This window comes from Cyprinodon variegatus, unplaced genomic scaffold (genome assembly GCF_000732505.1).
Source record: "Cyprinodon variegatus isolate N-32 unplaced genomic scaffold, C_variegatus-1.0 Scaffold1136, whole genome shotgun sequence".
Lineage (NCBI taxonomy): Eukaryota > Metazoa > Chordata > Actinopteri > Cyprinodontiformes > Cyprinodontidae > Cyprinodon > Cyprinodon variegatus.
In genome coordinates, this window is record NW_015151589.1 from 195,934 (window position 1) to 207,976 (window position 12,043).

General features: G+C 39.7%; 1 protein-coding gene across 1 annotated transcript in view; it reads right to left on the bottom strand.

The window, feature by feature from the left end:
• The window catches only part of LOC107101701 (membrane-associated guanylate kinase, WW and PDZ domain-containing protein 2-like), a 179,847-nt gene extending 169,612 nt beyond the window's left edge, over positions 1–10,235 (bottom strand). Inside the window, exons 1-2 of the mRNA XM_015400713.1 lie at positions 9,905–10,235; positions 8,270–8,386 (exon numbers count right to left, since the gene is read on the bottom strand). The gene's annotated coding sequence lies outside the window, so the exon portion shown is untranslated. The remainder of the gene's footprint in view (positions 1–8,269; positions 8,387–9,904) is intronic.
• Between the last annotated feature and the right edge of the window lie 1,808 nt (positions 10,236–12,043).

Consider the following 12,043-nt stretch of genomic DNA (forward strand, 5'->3'; position numbering starts at 1 on the left):
TTTTGACGAGCAACTCTGAGGCGGGAGTTTTTATGGGAGAATTATCCTGCCATAGTTTCAGACTGACGCTCTTATAAGTGGCATAGTAGCACAGGCACACTCAGACAACAATATTTTTATCTTAAATGCAAAATGTTTATATATTGTTTTGGTATAATTACTGGTATAGTGGGTCACTCTGTCAGCTAAAGGCATGTTTTAGAGTCTCTGTAACTGTTAGGTTTATTCAATGATGATTATAAAATGAATGTGTGCTTATGAAACATTTGTGCGAGGGGATGCTCCACTCCTGTCTCATGATTCAATCAGGAGACCATCCTGCCTTGTCATTCTGATGGAGCATTCTGTCTTCATGAACTGATCCATTGTTCTATCAGAACAATACTCTGTTTGTAACCATGCGTCATGTTCTGTTAATAAAATGCTCTGTGGAGGAGGTCTGGTGGGAGACAGTGTGTTTGAGTCTGGGGTTCAACTGTCTCTCCTTTCTGCAGAAATTGTATATTTCAGTTCTTCTTTTGCAAAAACCTACATTTTATGAACCCGACAATAACCCAGCTAACAATTAATCAATTACTAAATTAGTTGAGGATTATTTCAATTATCGATTAATCTGATTGTTTTTTTAGCTGTAATGTTGACGCTTAAAAAAGTTAAGTGTTTGGCATCAAATCCCTGGTGTTTTGTAAACTTTAAAAAGGGTCTTATGGTTTAACTTCCATGCATTTTGCACATAAAGCTTCCCATAAACAGTATTTCTTTAGAAATGTCACACCTCTGATTGAGCGTGCTAAATATTGCCTTACTGTGCCGAGGGCTTAGCAGTGACAGCCCAGTGTGAATACCACAAACTTGGACTACTCCTCATGGACACAATTAAATAAGCTGAGATTTCTTTTTTACTTTTAGCCACCGGTTTTGATTATGTGAAACAAGCTGTCATTTTTAGTCACTAGTGTCTCACAGGTAGACTCCAGAAATATCCAACAAACTGTCAGACATCATGAATGCAATAAATTGGAGTCAAACTCAATTGCAGAAAAAAAAACCTTCCTTTTAGTCATCTTGTTCTAAATAAGATGAAGTGAGATGATGGAGTAATTGTCAATGGTCCCATGATAAACTTTAAGATCTGATTAAATCAGGAAGCGGACAGAAATGTTACCAATTGGGTTAAAAAGCAGCAGTGGGGGCGGGGCTTTTTGATGAAGATCAATTAGAGAGCAAATTTCACACCTATTCCTCTCGTTGTCTACAGGCCACATCTGTCGTCAAGCGTTGAGCTCTGAGTCACACTCACCATCCGGCAAATCCACATCTGTGTCCTGCTTTGTCAGTCAACTTCACCTCTACAAGCCCCCCCCCACATACACACACCCCTTTGCATCCTTCTTGGTTTGGAGCAAAGAGACGGTTGGGATAATGAAAATATGTCGGCCGTTTCTCCGAATCTAATCGGGCGGACACCTGCTGCTGACCTGTGCTCCCGCACTTTCTCTTTAAAGAGTTTACGGAAAGGAAAGACGAGAGGGAGCGGGCTGAGATTTTAAGGAGCCGAGCCTTTGACGCAGGAGGGGAGTGGAAGCTGTTACCATGGAAACCCAACAGCGCCTGCAAGAAGTCAAGGAGTGAATGAGGAGAGGAAATAAGGGGAGAGTAAATGGAGAGACGGCGAGCTTTTAATCAACGGTATTTCTTTCTCATTTCTAAGAATGATTGAAATTAAAAAGCTGCTATGATCCACTAATGTTTAATAGTGCAAGGAGGCAAAAGTAGTGAGGTTCTAAATTTATAGCATGAAAAAATACATAACATTTAAATTACAAAATGTGAAATCAAAATGTTTAAGGACAAATAACTTGATAGCATTTTAAAACCACAGGTGATAACTGATAAGAATTCATAGAATTCCTTTACAAGGATATATTTGTTTCTATTTATTCTTCTGAATTACCTGGAAAGCTGCAGTTTATTGTTGAGTAGCATACATAGAAATCATTATCAGTAAAATATATTTTTAATGAATCTGTTTACATTGTTTTCCGTCTGTTTATAAGTTAAAGTGTAATAAAAATGCCTGCATCAGTTCAGTCACAGCAAAGTTTCTCTGTTGGGACAATAAAGTATCTATTCAATACATACTTTACAGGGAATAGACTAAAGGGTGATTTTCACAGTATAATGGCTCTATGGAAATTATGCAAAATACTTTAGTTCACTAATTTAGCTGAAATCTTTCTGCAGGTTCAGATTCATCTTAAAAGAATAAAATTCCGATCCTCTTTTCAAGGATTCTGGACTAGAGACTTAAAGGAAAAGCCCGGTCATATTCAGAGTTCAAACTTCTGAAAATACGACGACCTTACGTAAACGTATCACCAGAATGATTGACAATTAGGAAGACCACTTATTTTAATGATCCACCCAGAAAATTAACATTCTCTACTATTCCTTTAAGGTTTTTATGATTATATTGGGTAAACGCATTGGATGTAAGGTATGTTTGACATTCCTGAGTAAAGTCCAATTAGGAATAATCTCAAAATTTGACCTATTAACTTCATATTAACGTATACTACAAAATGTTCCAACCACTTCTACAACCCTACAGAGTGGTGAACATGATGCAACTTTAGAGATTTTTTATCTCCTTTATTTTCACAAAGTAACGATTTTGAGATGCTCCTTTAATAAGCAGCTGACTGACAGCTCAGAAAAACAGGCGGAGGAGGGACACTTTGCTACATATGTCAAAAAAAGAGAAAACATTGCATCATCTCTGGTGTGACATGATTCTTTTCAATTTCAGAAAAATGTGATTTCAACATTTAGTGCCATTTAATTGTGGATCTTAACAAGTGTTGCGCCAATGCCATTCTTTGGCCCCGATACCTGGCTGTGCAGTATCGGCCGATACCAATACCATCTGTTTGAAATTGATGTGTGTGTATATATGAAGAACTGCATACTACTTGGATGTAAAATAATTGCCATCATGGCTTTTTCAGGCTGCTGCCTACCTTTGTGAAACAGGAAAAAGACTAAAAGTGAATCCAGAAGAACTTTTTATTGCCTACCTGGAATGGGTGACAATAGTTGAATAATGTTTTGACTCTCAAAATGGTATCGGTGTCCTATTTGTTGGTAGTGCAGTATTCCTGCCCAATACTGGTATCGGTATTGATGCAACACTAATCTTAACCAATAGCATATCTAAAAAAAATGGTAAAATGGACTATAGAGACATTATCTTAGTATAGAATTACTCAATAGTCAAAAACATTGCCCGTTAAAACTACTCTGAGATGTAAATTCTTTTTCTTCAAACTGATTAAACAACTAAATGTAACCAACAACTCCCCACAATTGGACACCGTTTAAACTCTCCCCAAAAAATCTGGTTTAAAGTCTGAGCTAGGATCCCTCTGGATCGGTTCAACCCTGTTGCATTTATTGGCTCCATCCCACAGATGCTACGTAACAAACTGCAGGGCAGCAGAGAGCTCTTAGTCCATTTATTATCCTGATTAATGCAGTCATCAATCAGACATTGGGTCGTTAAAGTGGACCACAGACATGTGATACAATAAGGACACAGAGTGGAGCCAATGACAACTAGCGGGCAGTTTAAATGTTACCCCACAGCTTTCATACGTCTGAAGCAAAACACACAGAGATGCAGACATATTTTTGGTATAAAACTAATTAAAAATAAGAGATAAAATAATGAACAAGCATCAGTATTAAGAGAATTGTCTTTTTTGAAGGGAAAACTTTAAGGGTGTTCTTCTATTATTCTTTAGAAAACCTAACACCATCTAAAGCTTCTTTCATTCCCATTTTGGTAAGGCACAAGGTGATAGTGGTTAGAGCTTTTAAAGGTCAAACTGAGGCAAAGATTTAAAGGACAAGATGCAGCACTGAGTGCTCAAAAGTGCTTTTACTAAATGAACACATTTTTTAGTGAACATGTGGGAGAGCATTAGGTGTTTGTTTTTTCCTTCTCTCTCTTGACCTTCTGTTTGATAACTAACAGTTTCCAAAGCTGTCAAGTCCTGAAATTACAGCACAGTGAGGAGTCAGATAATAAAAATCTGTCTTCCAACTACCCGTTTCCCCCCGAAATTCAGATTAACCTAAGTAACTCGGTGTGTAGCAATCTTAGGTATCATGAGTGGGCTCCGATCTTTATCTCCCCTATCAAATCTAGGCGGATTACCAGACGATAGGCCTGATTTTGCAAGGCTCGGGCTATTAACGCTTTGACCTTGGATTTCAACCAGGCAATTTGTCTAAGAGCTGGCACGGCCTTAGCTGGCCCTCCCCGGCTCTGCCCGGGCGTCACAATTGGTATGAGCAGCAGTAACTCTCCCACTGTCTGAGCATCAGCCTTCAGCCCAGAGAAAAATGTCTTTTCTTTACCACTCAAAGGTTATGTTTAAATTGCTGTGATGAACTGCTTCACATCCATCACCATGAATTTTCTCCGTTCATGTCCCTTTGTCTCCCTTTTATTTATCACTCAGAGGACTTAAATGTGGCCATTTCTTTATCAAGCTGACAGAGGTGCTTTCTCGGTTGTCGGGTGCCGTCCTTATGAATGATGCAAAACTAAAGGATAAAAAAGAAAATAGAATGGTGCATTACAATTTCACATTTTGTGACATCATAACCACTGACTAGTGATAGAACATCAGAAAGTGGTGAATACAAATGGAGCTTGTGGTGTTCAAATGTGATTAACCCCATTAACTGTCACACCCATGAATAAAATTTAGTTAAACTGCTGGTGGTTTGCAGCCGCGGACGGAACAACCAAACCTGACCCGGTTGACGGGGCCGCCGGTGTCCAGGCTACCGTCTCTGGGTCGGGTTCGGTCTCTCAGTCCCACGGGCCGGACCTGCCCTGGAGCTCAAGGCTCAGTTCTGCTGCACTGAAGTCGACCAAAATCCTGGACGGTTTTGAAATTCCCCCCCAGACTTTTTTTTAGGTATGAATAGTAGGACGTTTCCCGGAAAAAGAGGATGTCTGGTAACCTTACCATATAAACAATTTGATGTTTTAGTGTATGAGTGCTTGTTGCTATGATGGGTCTTTGCTCAGAAGCTTCGCTTGTTGTAAACCAACCAATCAGAGCACAGCTCATCTAAATATTCATGAGCATACCATAAAAGGAAGCAAACCTGTTGCTTCATTCTAGGGCTTTTAACCAGGCTTATATTAGAGCTCATAGAACAGCAAATATGCCATTTTCAGCCCAACCAATGTTACACTAACCTGACTCCGCATATCCATCTGGAAACCTTCCGTTGAAGTAATTTTGGGAAGGGGAAATACTGGTTAGCTGATTGGCCTATGTTGGTGATAGACGGGCCAAATAAACCAATCAGATCAACGAAGCATATGACATACTAACAGAGCGACGGCGAAGAGGAGCCAATTGATAGATCAAACTCTTGCCGAAACCAGTCGGGAGAAGAGCAAAAACATCTTTTCCTCTGAGAAAAGCCTCCAGAGCAGTGTTTTGCTCTTCTTTCAGTGAAGAAATACTCTGTAATTCCGATAAAACTTGCTCGATAGCCACGCTAACGCTAGTTTCATCGGCTGAAGCCGCCATGGTCTTTAGACTGAACTGTTGCGCTTCTCGTTGCGTCACACCTCAACCCGCCTCAAAGCCAACGCTGATTGGACGTTCGTTTGGTTAACGGCTCCAAATTTTCTTCAACGGAGAGTCTCCAGACTGATTTGCGAGTGAAACCTTGAAAGCTCGCGAGATCAGAATGGTCTCACAAGGCTAATGTTACACACCCTATTCAGAGACCTTAAGGACCAGCACCAAATACCCTATAGAATTATTCTAACACCCCTTAATTGTAAGGTCCTTCTGGGAAAAATAAAGTAGATATAGGTTTGTACTTTGACTAGGCCATTTGAGGGCTTTGATATGAATAAGGGCATTGGGACTCTGGCTGTATGTTAAAGGTTACTGCCCTGTAAGAAGGTACCTCATTCTTAAATATAATGCAACTACTACTAGAATGAAGGAAGGGAATTATGCTGTTGCCATGGTGACGGTGCGTTCAAGGCAAAGCCGTGTAAGTAAGAGTTTTGACACCTCCATTGACGAGAATGAGCAACTTTTCAAAGACTAATGGCGACGCACAAAGCTCCCATAGCTTGAGGGAAGTTACTGTTCATGCTAGCATTGCTATAGATGTTAGCAGATCATGGCATTAGAAGACGTTGATCATGTAAACAAAATGTCAACATCTGAATATAACTGAAACAGGCTCTAGATTAAAAAAAAAAAAGGGAAAATCACACGGCTAAGAGCAGAACTATAATATGGAGCACAACCTCACAATCAGAAAGCTTTTTGTAATGTTTGCATATTTTTTTAATTCACTGCTGTTACAGATCTGTCTGTATTTTGAATGGGCAACCAAGAACTTCTGCCAAACAGACTAACTCTCCCACGGCTTTGGTTCGAAGTGATGTTTGTATTGTTAGGTTTTCCACCACAAACATTCAGCTCCATCCAAATTCTCACCAACCAAGCTGTCTGATCTCTGCAGAAGAAAGGCATCCCCACAGTATGGTACTGCCACCACTGTGTTTCATTAGTATGTTCAGGGTAATTCAGGCTGTTTTCAGCATAAAGAAATTAATTTCCTTCCTCAGATCTGAGAAACTCTCAGTTCTCACTAGCAGCAGCTTTGTAGAAGGTCACAGGGATGTATTCTTAAATTCCAAAATACTTTTTTTCCTTTTCTTCTTCTGATGTGTTCGGTGAGAGAGGTAGGAAACTGCTTTGGAGAGAAATCCACCTGCTTGCTGCTCCTTGCTTGAAGAACGCACCTTCATTAGTTATTCAGAGGAGAGTTGGCCATCAGACAGCTGGGTCCAATGGGACTTTTAATTCCACGCCTGGATAAGGGCAAATATCCTCTACTTTCCTAAAATATAGCATTTACACACATAGATTTTGCAAAGAATATGGTTTCCAGGGCATACACCATACATAAAGGAAGTTATGAGCCGTTTCTACACATATTTGTTATTTCTTTTCAAACCAGACCCACCCAGACTGTTTGGTGTCAGAGAAACCAAAGATATTGGATCTAATTTCCCTGTAATTTAAAAGACATCTCCTATTTTCATGTGTTTAATTGACCAGATAAGGGCCAGTCTATGGTGATCAAATACATGGGCTTGCCTTTAATTATGTTTCCTTATCTTGGACTTGTTGAAAGAAGCAGAACAGAAGTTCATCAAAAATAATCCAGAAGCCGTAGATTACTGATCAGCCTTTCTGAATGGTCTGATACTGTCAATTAAAAAAGCCTCTGTTACATAATGAGCCTAATTTGAAATTCATTGGGGTTTTTATTCGATATAATTTTTACCTAATATGTGATTTTCACCTCACTAAATAAATTTGAAACAATTTTTTACATTTTTACAGTGTAATATGTCTTTGCAAAGAGCTAATTAATATTTAATCTATATATACATATATATATTTATATATATATATATTTTTTTTTACAAAAAGCATTGTGTTTAAAGCACCAACAAAACATAAACCTGATAAAGGTAAAAGAAAAACACACACATGCAGCATTTGATCCAAACTGCACACCTGCATTGAAGGTACAGCCCTCCAAATCTTATCTTTGATGGTCCACATGACACTTTTAAAACTGCAAGTTCCTTTGAGACTCTTAAAGCAGCGAATTAGGGAAGAAGAATCACAGATCATGCTTGATTTTAAAGTTCAACTTACACACAACTCATTTTTTGATAAAACAGCCCTCCAGAAGCACAGCGATTCTTTAGATAGAAACAAATGACCAAAGTAATCCCCCCATAAGGAGGACTCCTCTAAGACTGTCCTTCAACTCAAAGGCCAAAATTCTCCACCTCATATCAGTGGTTTCTTCTTTCCTTGAGCTTCAAAACAAAACTAGTGATAGTGTGCGGCCATTACTAATAAGAAAAAACATTGTTTTAGACAAAAATATTCAATCATAACCTTAAATCAATCAATTTAAGGCATTAATTGTTGAACTTTTGATCCAGAAGCAAGAAGAAGAAAGATTAGCCAACTAGAATCTCTGATGTAATGAAACTGCCACCAACGTCAACTTCAAACCCACATTTTAACAACACGTTGCTGTAGTGATGTCCCAGCTTTAGCAAACAGAAAGGTGCGTCTCAATAAGTTCAGGAAAGCGGGGTGGAGGCAGGAGGAACAGGGTAACTCACAGGGGACGGTGCGGAGGTACAGGTTGTCCCGGATGATCTGCTGCAGCTCGTGGTCCACTGAGCCTTTCTGGAAACGTAGGTTGAGGTAGCGGCGGAGGTCTTTGTCGATGACGCCCCCTAGAAGGAAAACATCGGTACCATAAGAGTGGCTTCTAATCAAGCCTGTCCCCAAAAAAAGACGTAAAACTAGAATAACCGGGGATCTAAAAGAAGTATTTACAAAGTTGAGCAACTCTTCCTTCTAAGCATTGGATCTCTGCAGCATCTCTATCATTACTATTAGGGTCATAGCTGTTCCTCTGATTAACGCTCCACCTGTCGGTTAAAGTCAAATGTCTTGGCAGGTTTGCAGTTGTGCAATAGTTTATTCTCTGATGATGGTTTGAACATAGTTCTGTGGGAATTCAAGGCTTTTCATACGGTTTTTTAACCTTATATGTTTTAAACTTCATGTTTTCTAGAGATATCTTTCATCTTTATGTTGCTGCAGACATGATTTACTAATGGATTATATATTTGCATGCCACACTTTTTATCACATTTATATGAAATTTTAAGAGGTCTTTATGGCACTGCACACATGCCTACATTATGATTACGAACACTTGCAAGTTTTTATTCTAGTTTTAGTTCTTTTGCTAACTGGATTTCTTTTTGCAATATCAAAAGAAAATAAAGTGTTGAGGAAAGGGAAAAACGTGCAACAAATGCAGCCTCCACATGGTCACCATCTTCTGCAAGCTTCAACTTCAGGAATACACCTCAATGATCCACCACCATGGATCTCTGCAAGGCTTTAGTAAACCTATGAAAACCCTTTGCTCCAGTTCCTCATTTGTCCAACAAGAACCAAGGATTGGTGGAGGCGTTAATTGCATAGACAGCTGGGGAACGTGTGCACTGACGTCTGTGTTTAAATTACCCATGGATTCCCCTCCTTCACTCCTCTGGAGGCTGTTTAACATCCGTCCTTCTCTCCCTCACCAAACAAATCTCTTCCATCCATTTCTGTGAATGGACAACTTAGAACCAGTGGATTCTGCAGGGCAGACAATAACGCAGGGATAAAGGGAGCGACGTGGAAACCGAGGTGAGATAAAATGGACATTAGATTATTTCCCCTTACACAACAAATTTCAGCCATAAAATCCCATCACTGTGCAACGGGGGGCGGTTCTTTTAATGCAAACTCACCTGTCAATCTCATTAACTCAACAGAAGTAAAGACAGACAAGGATGGACGGGGAAGTAGAAATTCTGAGGATGTAGAAATTCTGAGATCCATCCAATCCTCTGCATCCAGGTTCCACAGAGTAACCCCCCCCCAAAAAAAAAAAAAATCTCACAAAAACATACAAACCACAGCCATCAGTCTCAGACAGAAGGCTAAAATAACCTAGTTTGGAAGTTCTGTCATATAGGAGACATGAATTATTTAACATCTGTTTTGTGTGTTTTTTGCACACATTTAATCAACAGCATGCATCAACTTCATTATAATCATGCCAACCTGAATTAGAGGGACTGGCTGCAGCACGTCTGTCAAATCCAAGCAGCGGTGCAACCAGCCTGCTTTACATTTGCATTAGAAAAGAATCCCACGAATCTGCATGCAGAAAAGGTGAGTGCACTCACAATCACTCAAATTACCACAGTGAATGGCACCGCTTGTGCAGCCGGTTCAGAGTACCAGGGTCCTCTCTCTGATTTTTTTTTCCTCCCCGTTTTGTGATGCAAAATAATCTCCACTGGAAGAAATCCGACGTGGTTCTTTTCCTGTTGAAATTTCTACCCCTTCTCCGCCTCAGGCTCCTTACAGAGGTGTTCGGTCCCTCAGGTCCTCAACTCCATCCCCGTTTTGGCCAATCAAGATGCTGCCAGACAGACTGTGAATGGAATCTGCACTCATTGCTCTCCACAGAGAAGAGATGGAGCAAAAAGAGCGCAGCAGAACGAGCGTCTGCAAAGCACAGAGGCAGAGTGCTAAAGAGAGAGAGAGACGGGGATGGAAGGGGGAGAGGTGAGGGAGAGCGACCGATGAAGCGCAGCTCTGCCGATGGGGACCTATCACATTGATACCCTCGTTTCTCCCAAATCCATCCAAATTTCCAGGTCCTTTGTCTCCTCCAATGGACAGAATACGGTACTACATTCATCTCATTCGCCTCTTCCTGCCCTAAAAATACATGTTTGAGTCAAAATTACTCCACTTTTGTTCCGAGTCATCTTATTCGATGCCATAGCAGAAGTGATCATATACCTCAAGGATTTTTGTATTCTGTCTGAAACTTAAAAGCATTTTTTACTATTTGATCTTATAGATGATATTGTAAAGTGAAAAAAAAATGCCACTGATGAAATTCAAAAAAGTGGGGCATGTTTTTTTTCTACAGGCTGCTTCAGTCACATTTAATTCCAAACACATGAATCGTACGACGCGCCTCCAAAACTGAGAAGGAGGAGAGAAAAGTATTTATCAAAGAAGCCAAGAAGCCTTTGGTGACTTTGGGGGAGCCGCAGAGAATCAGGTGACCGGACATGTAGAAGTTGCACCCTTTATAAATCTGACCTTTACTTAAAACCACAAAGTGACTGAATTAAAAGAAGAAATGAGAAGTTTATAATTATTCTTTTTTAATTACTTTCGGTATCAATAGGCTTTGAAGCTTTTTATTTGCAGTTCCATCTAAATTTTATCATTTAAGCAACAAAATAAAAAATATTAAACAGAAACATAACATTTAAGTGTAAAAAAAATTACATTTTCTTCAGTAAATCCAGGTTTAGCATTTATTAGTTTGCTTTGGTGATTTCCTACAGAATGGAAGCCATCAAACTTTGGATTTAACTCATATGTGGATGTTCATCTCATTCCGCCAATTTCAAACCTCACCTGTCTTTTTTTTAAATTTTTTTATATGTCAGAAACAAACCTGAACATGCATCTGAGAGAGAACCCCTACAGACTTCCTTTGCTTCGGCGAGTCAGGGAAATAAGGTTGTAGCAGCTCGGCATTATGCAACAATTATCCCCTGCATCCTTTCATTTTTTCAGCAACAATTAAAGTGAAAACAGTGAAGTGAAATAACAGTAAAGAATCTGGATTCATTCAAAAACGGAGGTGGTTTTTTGGTGTCAAATGAAAGATATACCTACATACGAATCCATATAATGATAATCATTACTTCAAGGTTATTGACTTTAATAAAACAAATAATTATGCAGCCCATCCTTTTATCCATCCATCACTGAAGATAAGAGGTAAAGAAAGCTGGAGGGAACCAGATATCCTGTCAGCAGGGATGTTTTCTAAGTCCTAATCAGGGTTTCTATCAATTTCCAGGTTAGAAACAATACATATTTCCTCCATTAAGTTCAGCTTCTGGTCTGGACGATCACCAAACCTCTAAAGGGTGGTGCATTTAGGAGAGATCACAATCACATGTCAACGTCACGGCAGAGTTATTTCAGTGTGGGTGATGAAGCTCATTTCACCCACATGTATGCGGGCACAATCCATCATGTTTAGACACTCAGAAACCTGTTATACTCAACAGCATCACTCTTCAGCTTATTGTGAGGTTTGCAAAGGTCTTCCTCGACAGAACAACAGATATAGACCCCATCCATATACCGCAAATCAGCAGGGACACTAATTCTGGCCCTGCTTCTTGGTCGTAGCCCAGAATCACTAGGACCAGGACGCTTCCTAAGGCCAATTAACCTGACTCCGCCAGATGGATTTGCTCCGCATATCCATCTGGAAACCTTCC